Source organism: Capsella rubella, unplaced genomic scaffold, assembly GCF_000375325.1.
Source record: "Capsella rubella cultivar Monte Gargano unplaced genomic scaffold, Caprub1_0 scaffold_4, whole genome shotgun sequence".
Lineage (NCBI taxonomy): Eukaryota > Viridiplantae > Streptophyta > Magnoliopsida > Brassicales > Brassicaceae > Capsella > Capsella rubella.
In genome coordinates, this window is record NW_006238920.1 from 5,216,186 (window position 1) to 5,229,781 (window position 13,596).

Here is a 13,596-nt window from a genome sequence, read left to right on the forward strand (position 1 = left end):
TCCCCGGCAGCGGCACCAAAATTTGATCGGCTCAAATTTACCCTGAGCTACTCTCTCAATTAAGAGATCATTGTAGTACTTAGGGATCGAATCCACAGAGACTCAAAGATTACACAATAAATATTCGGTATTAAATTAAGCTAAGCAAGCAAGGTTTTAATATTAAAAACAGCAAATTAAATTAACGATTGGTTTTAAAACAATAATGAGGAAAAGCTAGGCCTAGGGATATTCTCAGGAAATTCAGAATTGCAAATAAAGAATTGTCAAGATTTATAAAGCACCGTTCTTGAACTCAAATCACAAAAATATAATCAATCAACTTTCGTTGCAAAGACTATCTATGTCTAGAACCCTAAATTCCAAATCTCTTTGCAAATTTATAAGTTTAAGACATGCATTTAATTCAAGTTTGATAAGTTCACAAAATTCCTAAACCAAATCTCTTTGCGAATAGGTATTTTGCTCATCTAGATTATATTCAGGAAATCAATAACACTTACGTGTCTACCAATTAACCTAAGATCAGATTCTAGGTTGCTTTCACTACTCTAAAACAAATTAACCACAATCTAGATGAAGAACTCTATTGATTCAATCCTAACAATGTAACAACCTAACAATTCATGAATTTATTTGAAAACCCTAAACCTAACAAGAAATCTACTCAGACATGGTGAATGAATCAAACATCATGAATAAAATAGGTATCATAAAAGAAAGTAATAGCAGAAGTAAAAGAGTTCTGAATCTTCTCTAAAGGAGGTTTTGATTCTTCTCTCCTGGCTCTCTACAAATCTCTCTCTCCAAAATAAAGCTTAAGTCTTAACAAAACCCTAAAAACTCAATATATATGTCTTAACCACGAACTGAGCTTAATTGCAAATAAGGGAAACTTCTGGGCCGAATCTACAAATCTTCTGAACTTCAATTAAGCGTGAAATTCAATTGCCGTCAGATATTGGTGTCGATCGACACTCACACCAAATATGCTCTCCCAGTACGTTCCTTCGGCACACCTTCTCCAAATGCTCCCAAATGCTTCAATCCATGCCAAATAGCTCCTAATCCCGAAAGGACTCAAAAAGACTCGAAAACACTATAAAAGCTCTATAAATAAGACTTATATCATGGCCAAAAACCCGTAAAACCATGTTATATCAATCCTCCCAAACTTTATTGCCCTTAATATAACACCATCAAGAACTTAATCCTTTATAAAACTACATACACTTTGTTTTCCTACATATTAATACGCCTCCTATCAATCTTACAATAACGATGCCTAAACCGTGATTAACCATAAAATAGCGTTTACTATATCGCGATTAGGATAACCCATTCACTAATCAAATAATCCGACATTGATACGACGTCGTCATTTGTTAAGCTGAAAAATTTGGGATTTGGGGTTCATTCACTCGTGTGTTTCTCATTTGCGACATGCTCAGTTCTCTCGGAGCATTTCGAAGTCGAATGGATTTTCTCGTTAAACAGAGAAGCTCCGATGCTTTCGTTATCGATACTCCTGAAGCTTCCTCGATTCGAGCCGAAACAAATCTCTGAATTTTACAAAATCGGTATGCCTTTGATTTCACTATCTCTGAACTTTTCTATCATCTTCCTCGCGTTCTACATCGTGATGAGGAAAAGAAGTATGAGCGCTTATTAGACAAGTATCTTTACAACAATCCAGAGGTAACACAATCTCATTCGTGATTTCAATGGTAAAGTTGGAGATGGTTAGTTTTTGGGAAAGCATCTGTTTTGTCATAGAGAAAGCATTTGTTTAAATGGGTTGATGAAGCATACTGAGAAGATATTAACGTGGTCAAAGAGACTGTTGATGATTTGAAGAAACAAGTGATGGATATGGTTAAGAAGAAGATGAATGAGAAGATTGACAAGTCAGCTTTGAAGACCATTGGTTTTGTTGTTGTAATGATCTTAATGGTCTGGTTTTGGGGAAGGATTTAGGTCTTCCTTTGTTCATGTTTTAGATTAAATCGTGTTGTTTATGTGACTGACTTGTTGGTGTCTATGTGATTTATATGCTGTAACAATTCCGATGTCAATGAAATTTAAATGGTCCGAACAAACTAAACATGCAACAAAACATGAAAAAAATAAAAACCTGCAACTAAACTTGAAAATTCTTCAAACCTGCAACTAAACTTGAAAAATATAAAAACCTGCAACTAAAAATAGCATTTGAACCTGCGAACACTCACTTAAAACCTGTAGCTAAAAAAATAAACATCTAATAGCATTTAATCCTGCATTTTATAAACTTGATAGAATTTGAATCCAAAAAAAAACAAATAGATTCATTGAAATCAGAGCATCACCGGAATCCAAAAAAACAAACTAAACCTGCAGCTACATAATTCATCCAAAAATCACAAATCAACACTTAAAAAATGCAGCTACAACTCCAATTGACTACTTCTTTGTGTGAGTGTGATTGTTTCAGGTGCTTGAGTTGCTTTTGTGAGTGTTGCAGGTGCTTGAGCTATTTGTGTGAGTGTTTCCGATCCTAGAATAGTAGATCCACCAGCCTAACAACAGAATACAAAAATAGCTCCTAAGTACAAAAACAGTCTCTTTAAGCAGACCAAACAAAATTATTACTACAATCTAAACCAAACAAAATTCCGAACCGGTACTTTTCATTTACTAATTTACTAAACCAAAAAAAATTCATTACATGATTTCTTACATGTTCCTTGACGCTGAAGCTTCTCTGCTATCACATGGCCCTATCAGTCAAACACAAACAAAAGCAAGAGCTGTGCCTTTTCCCCCATCTCCTCTCCTCTCATGGTTATATCTTTGCTCTGGCTATTTCACAAGTGCTTCCTTCACCTCCAAACCCTCCGCATCCAACACCTACCGAGCAATCAGCTTATTACTTTTGCTTCTAAATTCACAACGAAAGATAGGTTTAGTTTTTGCCACATGATTTAGCTGTTCTTGGATGGGTTTGCGTTCTAGAACCATTGGTAAATACACCATTACTTTGGTGTTAGTGTGTGAACGAGATCAGCTATAGGTGTCATCGTTGTTAGTTCTTACAATAACACTTTAGAGAACCACCAGCTCCACTGATAAATGTCCATTATTAATCACGCTTTGAACCTCTATGCATTGTCTTTTTTCAAGTATATTTTTTACAAGTTTGTCGGAGCTGGATTCTTATCCATCCACACATTTAGATAAGATCATGTTGTAAATCTCTTATTTTCATAGATTCTTACCGGGAATAAATTGTGACTCTAGGTGCGGTTAACCATGCACTATTTGAATGTCCTCCAGCGCGGCAATCCTAAGCTTTAGCCAATATACATGCGGGTCCTAATTCTTTTCGAATAGATTTTGTATATGCTAATATGGCTTATTTTTTTCGGCTAATCTCAAAGGTGGGCCCAAACGTTAATTTCCCGTGAATAATATAATATATTTGGAAGATTAGAAATGCCAAGATATTTGAGAGTATAGACGAATGTCCACTACATGTAACCAAATTAGTTGGGGATGAAGCCAGCTGGTCTTGGCTACAGGCTCAAGTTGATGGTGCAGACCAATCTTTGCCTAACCCAATAAGGTCTACTGGGGGCCAAGGAAGATCGGAGTCTTTGGACACAGCTTTTAATGGTTATCGGTGTTTTGTGGATGGGTTTTGGAAGGCAAATTATGTGTTTTCAGGTCAAGGATGGTTTTGTCAACATTCGCAGTATTATGACGACCATGGGTGCATCAAAGCTCCGACGAAGCCTCTCTGCACTCCATACGGAAGTAGAAGCGCTGTTATGGGATATGAGGTGCATGATTTGCCACAACTTTAGAGAAGTTAAGTTTCTTACTAATTGTTATAATATTAGTTATTTAATATATTTATTTTATTTATTTTGTTTATAAATAAAAGAAGCTTAAGATTAAAAGGACAACTTTGCAAACAAAATAGTTCAACTCTATTTATAGAGATAAAAATAGCAATCTCCATAATAGAGGTGGGTTGGAGCAAAATTTGCTATAAAATAGAATTTAGAGACAAAAATAAGGGTGGGTTGGAGATGCTCTTATATGCAAAAAAGTTTATCCCATTACCACTCTAAAGATGAATAGTTTGCATACTATTGTTTGCAGAAGCACTATCTAATGTGATAGTTGTCTTATGCCTTAGAAAAATCTGGCTTTTGCGGTGTACAACAACATGCTAGGATTATTCTGCAAAGCTCTGGTTTCTTTCTCAGGATGCTAGGCATCACAAACTGCATCTCAACTAAGGGGGATGTACTTGAGGGATCTTACAATGCATTGGAATTTTTTTGCATATAAGGTGTGGTACACATGTTCTGAATTTGATAGCGCAAGTCTTCAGAGAACATTCGAGATAGTGTGAACTTTGTAACAAGCGTTGAGAATGTAGGTAAAAAAAGTGGTGTTGGGTTGTCTCTTGACGTCTCTACTTGTTGGAACTCAACATATGAGATGCTTGCTAGAGCCTTGGAATTTAGTTTAGCATTTGCTATTTTGAATTTGTATTAGAGAGGTTACAATTCATTGTCTACAGAAGAAGAGTGGATCGTGGAGACAAAATTTTGTGACCTCCTGAAACCTTTGAATAACATCACAACTTATTTTTCCAGCATTACAAATAGCCTCTGTACTTAGTTTCATTTCTCAAGACATATCAAACTTCTCAACAGTCAACACAATGTTATACTATTTAAAGAGCTTTTTCTTCTGTAAACAAAGTCAAACACCTGAGAAGCAAATGATTTAAGACCTTGTGACTTGAATGTGTTTTTCAAAAGTCAATAGACAAAAACACAAAGTATACTTATAATTCAAAGGAAACAAGATATTATGACAGTAATTAGAATCACTCATAGACCGAAGCTAATCTCCCTTTGATGTTTTAATTATTCCTTATCACTTACGCACCAATCTATTGTGTAAAAGGATTCTCAATCTTACTTCATTACTACAGCTTTATAATAATATTGCTTGAATAGTTAGTTTCTTTCGAATTGCCAAAAACATTTTAGAACAGATCAATGCCTATGTGATAGCAGAGAAGCTTCAACGTCAAGGAAAGAATCATGTAATGAATTTCGCTTGGTTTAAATTGTAATAATATTGGTTTAGTTTAATTGTAAGTTTTGGTTTAGTTAAATTGATGAGACTCTCTTTTAAACGGTCATTAAGAAGAACTAAACCATACATATGGGAATGGTTAGATCCATGATGAGTCATGCTAACTTACATATATCCTTGTGGATGGATGCATTACGCACTGCAGTCTTTATCTTGAATAAAATTCCTAGCAAAGCAGTTCCAAAAAGTCCTTTTGAACTGTAAAAAGGCTGGAAACCTAGTCTGAAACACCTCCAAGCTTGGGGATGTCCAGCTGAAGCAAGAATATATAACCAATATGAAAAGAAACTGGATTTCAGAACGATTAGTGGTCACTTTATTGGTTATCCTAATAAATCCAAAGGATATAGAATTTATTGTCCAACCCATAGTAGAAGAATAGTGGAAACCAGTAATGCTAGATTCTATGAGAATGGCGAAATTAGTGGGAGTGATAAAGTTCAAGATGTGGTCATTCAGGAAATTCGGGTTCATATTCCTTTGCCCTTAGTTCTGAAAAAATGTTGGAAGTCCACCCATTGTTGAACCGTTAAACAATGAGGAAAATCCAGTGAATGATCATACACTCCATGAAGAAAACATCGCTAATAATTATAATCAAGTACAAGAAGAACCAGCATTAAGAAGATCTACTCGTCCGAGGAGAAGCAAATTTTAAAGATCCGGTTTCTTATTCACAAGCCATTAAGGATATTAATTCTGATAAGTGGGTTGATGCCATGAAGGATGAAATGAACTCTATGGCTAAAAATGGAGTTTTAGATGCTGTTTCGTTGCCTGAAGGACACAAACCAGTTGGGCGTAAGTGGATCTCTAAGACCAAACTCGACTGTAATGGCAATATTGAACTGTATAAATCTAGACTTGTAGCCAAACGGTTTAATCAAAAGGAAGGTATCGACTATAATGAGACTTTTTCTCCTATGTCAAGGAAAGACTCTCTCAGAAAAATCATGGCATTAGTAGCTCAATATGATCTCAAACTACATTAAATGGATGTGAAAACTGCGTTTCTTAATGGTGACTTAGAAGAAGAAGTCTATATGCGTCAACCTGAAGGCTTCATAATCGAAGGTCAGGAAAACATGGTCTGAAAGTTAAAGAAATCAATTTATGGACTGAAATAAGCTTCGAGGCAATGGTACATAAAATTTGATGAAACCTTTACGAAATTCGGTTTTAAAGAAAACATTGTAGATCCATGCATATACCTCAAGATCAGTGGGAGAAAGTTCATATTTTTGGTTTTTTATGTTGATGATATTTTACTGGCCAACAGTGATCTTGGTCTATTACATGAGACTAAGGGTTATCTCTCTCAAAAATTTGAAATGAAAGATATGGGTGAGGCATCCTATGTGATTGGAATTGAAATATTTTGTGATAGATCACTTGGAATTTTAGGGTTGTCTTAGAAAGCATATATTGATAAAGTTCTTAAGAGATTTGGCATGATGGCATGTTCTTCTAGTATTGTTCCTCTGCAAAAAGGTGAAAAACTTAAGCTTAAACAATGTCCGCAGAATGAATTGGAACGTCTAGAAATGCAAAAATATTCGTATGCATATTTGATGGGAAGTTTGATGTATGCACAGGTTTGCATGTAATGAAGCTTCTATTCAAAGAGCATGGTTGCAGAATTTTGTCTCTGAGTTTGGGGCTTTGAGTTTTGTTGACAAGCCTTTGACTCTTTACTGTGACAATAAAGCTGCAATCTTCTTCTCTAAGCATGATAGGATATCTAAGGGAGCCAAGCATATGGACCTTAAATACCTATCACTAAAGCAAGATGTCAAAAGAGGAAAGATTGTCATTGAACATATAGGTGCTGAACTTATGGTCGCAGACATATTTCCAAAAGGGCTACCTCCCAAGACTTTCCAAAAAGCAGGCTGAAAGTATGGATCTTGAGGATAGTTCCTAAGTATGTAGTTTGTTTTAATTGACCTATATTTGACATTTATGTTGAGCTTTTGATGATTGTTTCCATCTATTATATTCTGTTTCCAATGTGCACACACATTATTGTTGTTGGATTTATAATAACATAATGAGTCTTTATTTTAATGGTGATTTACACGATAAGGCACTTTCTGAAAAAAAAAAAAAAATATAGCAAAACACACACAATATAAGTGAAAGAACCCAGCCCGTTTTTTTTTTATATCATGCAAAACCGGATTAACCCATTAAAATCAAACCAGCTAAACCAGCTAAACCAGCTAAACCAGCTCTAATCAAATTAAACCACTAAACCAGCTAAATCGGCCCTAAATAATTTAAATCAATTAAACCAAGCAATCTCATTAAAAACAAACCAATCAACATTAACCAGCGGGAGACTTAACCAAAAATCAAATAAAACAATTCCATTAAACCAGCAAGTTCAACCCAACATTATTCCAAAACGTGATCATCCTAACATGTTTCTAAATTCCATTCTAACACCCTAACAAATCCAACAATATTCTAAAACACCAATGAGCGCCTAGATCATCCTCCTCTCCACGCCATGATTCCACAGATCACACTTTGCTTTTACCTGCATCATAGAAAAGAGATGCATAACTATTTCATCAATACTTAGTGAGACATTCATCCCCACAACAGACTAAACATACAAACTGCCTAATTCATATTCGAGCAACATATAACAATCAAAAAAGACCATAACAATAACTATACAATCTGATCAGACGAGTAGTGTCAATCGACACCCGGTACGCCTGCGGGCACCATATCGACTGGAAGTACCGCTCCAATCGCACCCGCCACTCATCCGCTACAGTCGGATCAGAACCTCTGAAGAACAAGGAAATCCCGAACCGCTGCAGCTGCTCTAACATCCACAGGTAGTACGGCTACTCGACCACCGCACCTACCCCCTCAGGCTGCACAAACCTGACACCGGGCTGCACTTCGGGCCCAACAGGCTGCACACCGGGCCCAACGGGCTGCACACTAGGCCACACGGGCTACACACCAGGCCCAACGGGCTGCACACCAGGCCCAACGAGCTGCACACCAGGCCTAACAGGCTGCACACCCCACTCCTGGTGGTCCAACTAGAGCCTGCACCGGTACCGCTCCCGGTAACCGCTCCAAAAGCTGCGTCAGCAGATCCGCAAGTCGATCATTTCCAGCCACACTAGTACCGTTCCTGGACGAATCGACTCACACGGCACTCACACTCTCACCACCCAAGGACCCCTCCTGATAAGACTGGGACTAGCTTTCAAGGAAAAAAAATGTTTTATTTACTAAGTATTTTTCCTATTTTTTTAATTATTTAAATCTCTATTAACATGCCATGTGTATATAATTTCTTATAATTAGTTTCTCAAAGCTCCTAAGTTAGCAACCCTCTCTTCCTTTTTCTTCATTTTCTTCTTTCTTTATTAATTTAATTTGTTTAGAGAAACATTATTGGGAGTAAGAGTATGTTAATACTGGCTCTTAACATTAATTTAATATTAAATTTGTAAAAACATTATAAAAAATGGTAGTTTTGTCTCTTAATTAAGAGACTCTCTAATATTGACTCTTAGGCAATCTTCAACGGTGAGGCCATGTTAGAGTTTCAAAAATTTTTTTTTTTATTGTATGTTATTGGGTTTGACAAAGCACACATAAAGGGGATTTTATTAGGCCATGATGGAATTATATTTTTACTATAGTTGTGAAGGTTTGGGAAGTGCCTTATTGTGTGATTACTTTTGAGAAAGTGCCTTTTCATTGAAATATCCCTTATTTTAAAGACATTAAAGGGACCATTATAATAACTCCTACTTATGTTACGGTTTAGCTAAAAAGGTAGTCAATGTAGAAGTACATGGAAGGGATCATGTTGCAGAATGATATGCGACCGCCATGACTCCCATTGATTACTAGATTAGTCAAGACACTTATGATGACCAAATGAAAGATATTAGTAATAACATATTATGCCAGCCTTATGATTCCTAAGAGAAAACATTAATGGATTCTACTAACGACCAAGTGGGAGACTGTAAGGAATAATTTCCTTCCCCTATTATGTGGTGTTGTAGTTATTTATTTTTTATGGAATAATTTTACTCTTTAATATATTTGGTAACTAATTAAATAGATAATGAATGAGTTTTTCCTAATCAATCTCTACTTTGATGGGCGGTTGAGATTAAATCTTAAGGAAACCCTAAAGAGGAACTAGGTCCTCTCTCCGCCTATAAAAATATGCCTTTAGTCCATCATAAAGGTATCCTAAGAAAAAAAATCACAAACACAACACATCAAATAAGTTTATAGGCAAGGGGAGAGAAACATAATCACCTAACTAAAAGATCAAGACTTCATGAAACCGTTCATCAAGAATCTCAGTTACAATGAATGGAGGTACTTCGCTAACCCTTTTTTACTGTATTATCATGTGATTAATCATGTTGCTTAACAGATCTTAGGGTTCATGTAAATTGCACTTACATTTTTTGTTTTATGCTAGGGTTAGCTCTGATACCATGTAAGATTATGAATCTTTGTGGAGAGTTATAATATGAACATAAGCCTTACATAAGCATAACAAAAGTGCTTTAGAAATAAATCATTTACATATTAGACATTATCATGAATTAGGAAATATGCTATTTTCTATATTCTAACACATTTTCACTTAATGTAAATGATAGTTTGGAAGACGTATCTAAAGAGGAGCCCTCTACTCCATGTTGTGAATGATCAGAGAATGTAAATCTCACTCGAAATTACTAACCACCTCCAACGGTTGGTACCGATGAGGGGTTTCAAAAAGAAAAAAAAAATATTTTATTTATTAAGCATTTTTCCTATTTTTTAATTATTTAAATCTCTACAAATCTGCCATGTGTATATAATTTCTTATAATTAGTTGCTAAAAGCTCCTAATTTAGCAACCCTCTCTTCCTTTTTCTTCATTTTCTTCTTTCTTTATTAATTTAATTTGGTTAGAGCAACATTATTGGGAGTATGTTAATACTGGCTCTTAAGATTAATTTAATATGTTTGAACAAAAAAAAAAAGATTAATTTAATATTAAATTTGTAAGAAAAATATAAGAAATGGTAGTTTTGTCTCTTAATTAAGAGACTTTCTAATATTGGCTCTTAGGCCATCTTCAACGGTGAGGCCATGTTAGAGTTTCAAAAAAAAAAAATATTTTTATTATATGTTAATTGGTTTGACAAAGCACACATAAATGAGCTTTTATTAGGCAGATGGAATTATATTTTTACTATAGTTGTGAAGGTTTGGGAAGTGCCTTATTGTGTAATTACTTTTGAGAAAGTGCATTTTCATTGAAATATCCCTTATTTAAAAGACATTAAAGGGACCATTATGATAACTCCTACTTATGTTACGGTTTAGCTAAGAAGGTAGTCAATGTAGAAGTACATGGAAGGGATCATGTTGCAGAATGATATGCGACTACCATGACTCCCATTGATTACTAGATTAGTCAAGACACTTATGATGACCAAATGAAAGATATTGGTAATAACATGTTATGCCAGCCTTATGATTCCTAAGAAAAAACATTAATGGATTCTACTAACGACCAAGTGGGAGACTGTAAGGAAAAATTTCCTTCCCCTATTATGTGGTCTTGTAGTTATTCGTTTTCTATGTAATAATTTTACTCTTTAATATATTTGGTAACTAATTAAATAGATAATGAATGAGTTTTTCCTAATCAATCTCTACTTTGATGGACGGTTGAGATTAAAATCTTAAGGAAACCCTAAAGAGGAACTAGGTCCTCTCTCCGCCTATAAATATATGCATTTTGTTCATCATAAAAGTATCCTAAGAAAAAGAAATCACAAACACAACACATCAAATAAGTTTATAGGCAAGGAGAGAGAAACCTAATCACCTAACTAAAAGATTAAGACTTCTGGAAACCGTTCATCAAGAATCTCAGTTACAATGAATGGAGGTACTCCGCTAACCCTTCTTTAAGTTTTATCATGTGATTAATCATGTTGCTTAAAAGATCTTAGGGTTCATGTAAATTGCACTTACATTTTTTGTTTTATGCTAGGGTTAGCTCTGATACCATGTAAGATTCTGAATCTTTGTGGAGAGTTATAATATGAACATAAGCCTTATATAAGCATAACAAAAGTGCTCTAGAAATAAATTATTTACAGATTAGACATTATCATGAATTAGGAAATATGCTATTTTCTATATTCTAAAACATTTTCACTTAATGTAAATAATAGTTTGGAAGACGTATCTAAAGAGGAGCCCTCTACTCCATGTTGCGAATGATCAGAGAATGTAAATCTCACTCGAAATTACTAACCACCGCCAACAGTTGGTACCGATGAGGGGTTTCAAAAAGATTTTTTTTTTTTTTATTAAGTATTTTCCTATTTTTTAATTATTCAAATCTTTATAAATCTGCCATGTGTATATAATTCTTATAATTAGTTTCTAAAAGCCCCTAATTTAGCAATCTCTCTTCCTTTTTCTTCATTTTGTTCTTTCTTTATTAATTTAATTTGGTTAGAGCAACATTATTGGGAGTATGTTAATACTGGCTCTTAACATTAATTTAATATTAAATTTGTAAGAACATTATAAGAAATGGTAGTTTTGTCTCTTAATTAAGAGACTCTCTATTATTCGCTCTTAGGCCATCTTCAACGGTGAGGCCATGTTAGAGTTTCAAAAAAAAAAATATCTTTATTATATGTTATTGGGTTTGACAAAGCACACATAAATGGGCTTTTATTAGGCCATACAAAATTGACAGACAAGGGGAAGATTCTAGTGCCCACTAACTTATATATAATTGTTGTGATGTTAGATAAAAAGGGTGAAGAGAGGAAGCTGAGAAGACACACTTAAGAGTGAGTTCTAGAGAGCGTTGTTTCTTCTTGTTAATCTTTGATCCTTGTGGGAGAGAGAACCTGTAATGAAATAATATCACAAGTGTTTAGTGTGGTGTGTGTGTAAGTGTAATCTCTTTCGTATAGTGGATTTTGGGAGCTAGAGTTCTCCGCAAGCACACATAAATGGGCCTTTATTAGGCCATACGAAATTAGCATTGTGAGACAAGGGGGGAAATTCCAGAGTGCCCATACACATACATATTTTGTGTCGTTAGGTATGAGAAGACGTAGATACACGGACAAGAGAGAGTTCTAGAGAAGGAAACAAAAGAGTGTTCTTTATTAAGCATTTTTTGTATCTTGATCCTAGATCTGTGTAAGAGAACCTGTAAAATCTCAGTGGTATAATCTCTTTCATATAGTGGACCTTGGGAGCAAGAGTTCTCCCCCGAGACGTAGCAGTTAGAGGTCGTGAACTCGTTTACCTATTTATGTGTGTTGTTTTCTTTACAAGCAACCATTTCTTACTCTTCTCTCAACAAGTGGTATCAAAGCACCAGGCTTGGTGTAAGGTTACTGTAGAGGTCAGATCTATTGTTTTAAGAAGACAGTCAAGATGAGTAGCTCTCGGGTCGAGGTGGCCATATTTGATGGAACTGGTGATTTCTCTCTGTGGAAGGTCAGGATGCTGGGTCACTTTGGTGTGTTAGGGCTGAAAGAGATCTTGCATGATGAGCAGCTGCTAAGAGACCCACCTACTACTGGACAAGAAGCTGCAGCATCTCAAAAATACTTTCAAACTAGCGCAAGTGGAGATTCTGGGCTGTCTCCATATATAGATCCTATGAAGTATGAAAAATCAGAGAAGGAAAAAGATCTTCTAGTACTAAATGTGGGAATCCAAGTACTAAGGAAGATCACAAAATGAGAGACAATGCCAGCCATGCGGTCTACACTAAACAGGTTATCCATGGAAACCTCCTTGCCTAATCGCATCTACTTACAGCTCAAGTTTTATACCTTTAAGATGATAGATTCTAAGAGTATAAATGAGAATGTGGATGATTTTCTTAAGCTAGTTATATATCTTAACAACATAGGCGTAGAAGTGACACAAAAAGTTCAAGCTATATTGTTATTCAGTTCGCTGTCTAATAGATATGATCAACTCAAAGAGATACTAAAGTATGGCAGAGACACGATGGGGTTAAATAAAGTGATTGGTGCTGCAAAGTTGAAGGAAAGAGAGTTGATAGAAAGTGGAAAGCTCTCAAAATATTTTGATAAGCTTTTAAACTTATAATTTCTACTCCCTTTTTTATTGTTTGATTAGCGACTTCACTAAATTTTTATTGTTTAATTATACTTCTAAATTTCTACAAGAATCATTTATAAATCATTGTTTCAAATTGTTGTGTTTTATTTATTTATTTATTTATTATTATTAATCATAGGTTGGTGTTTTGATACAACAATATTCGTTGGTATTTATAGTTGAATTCTATATGTAGATACAATTGGATATGATTCTAATATATACTGTGATTTGTGGAATGTAATTTGAAGCAAGATCGTCCTTAAA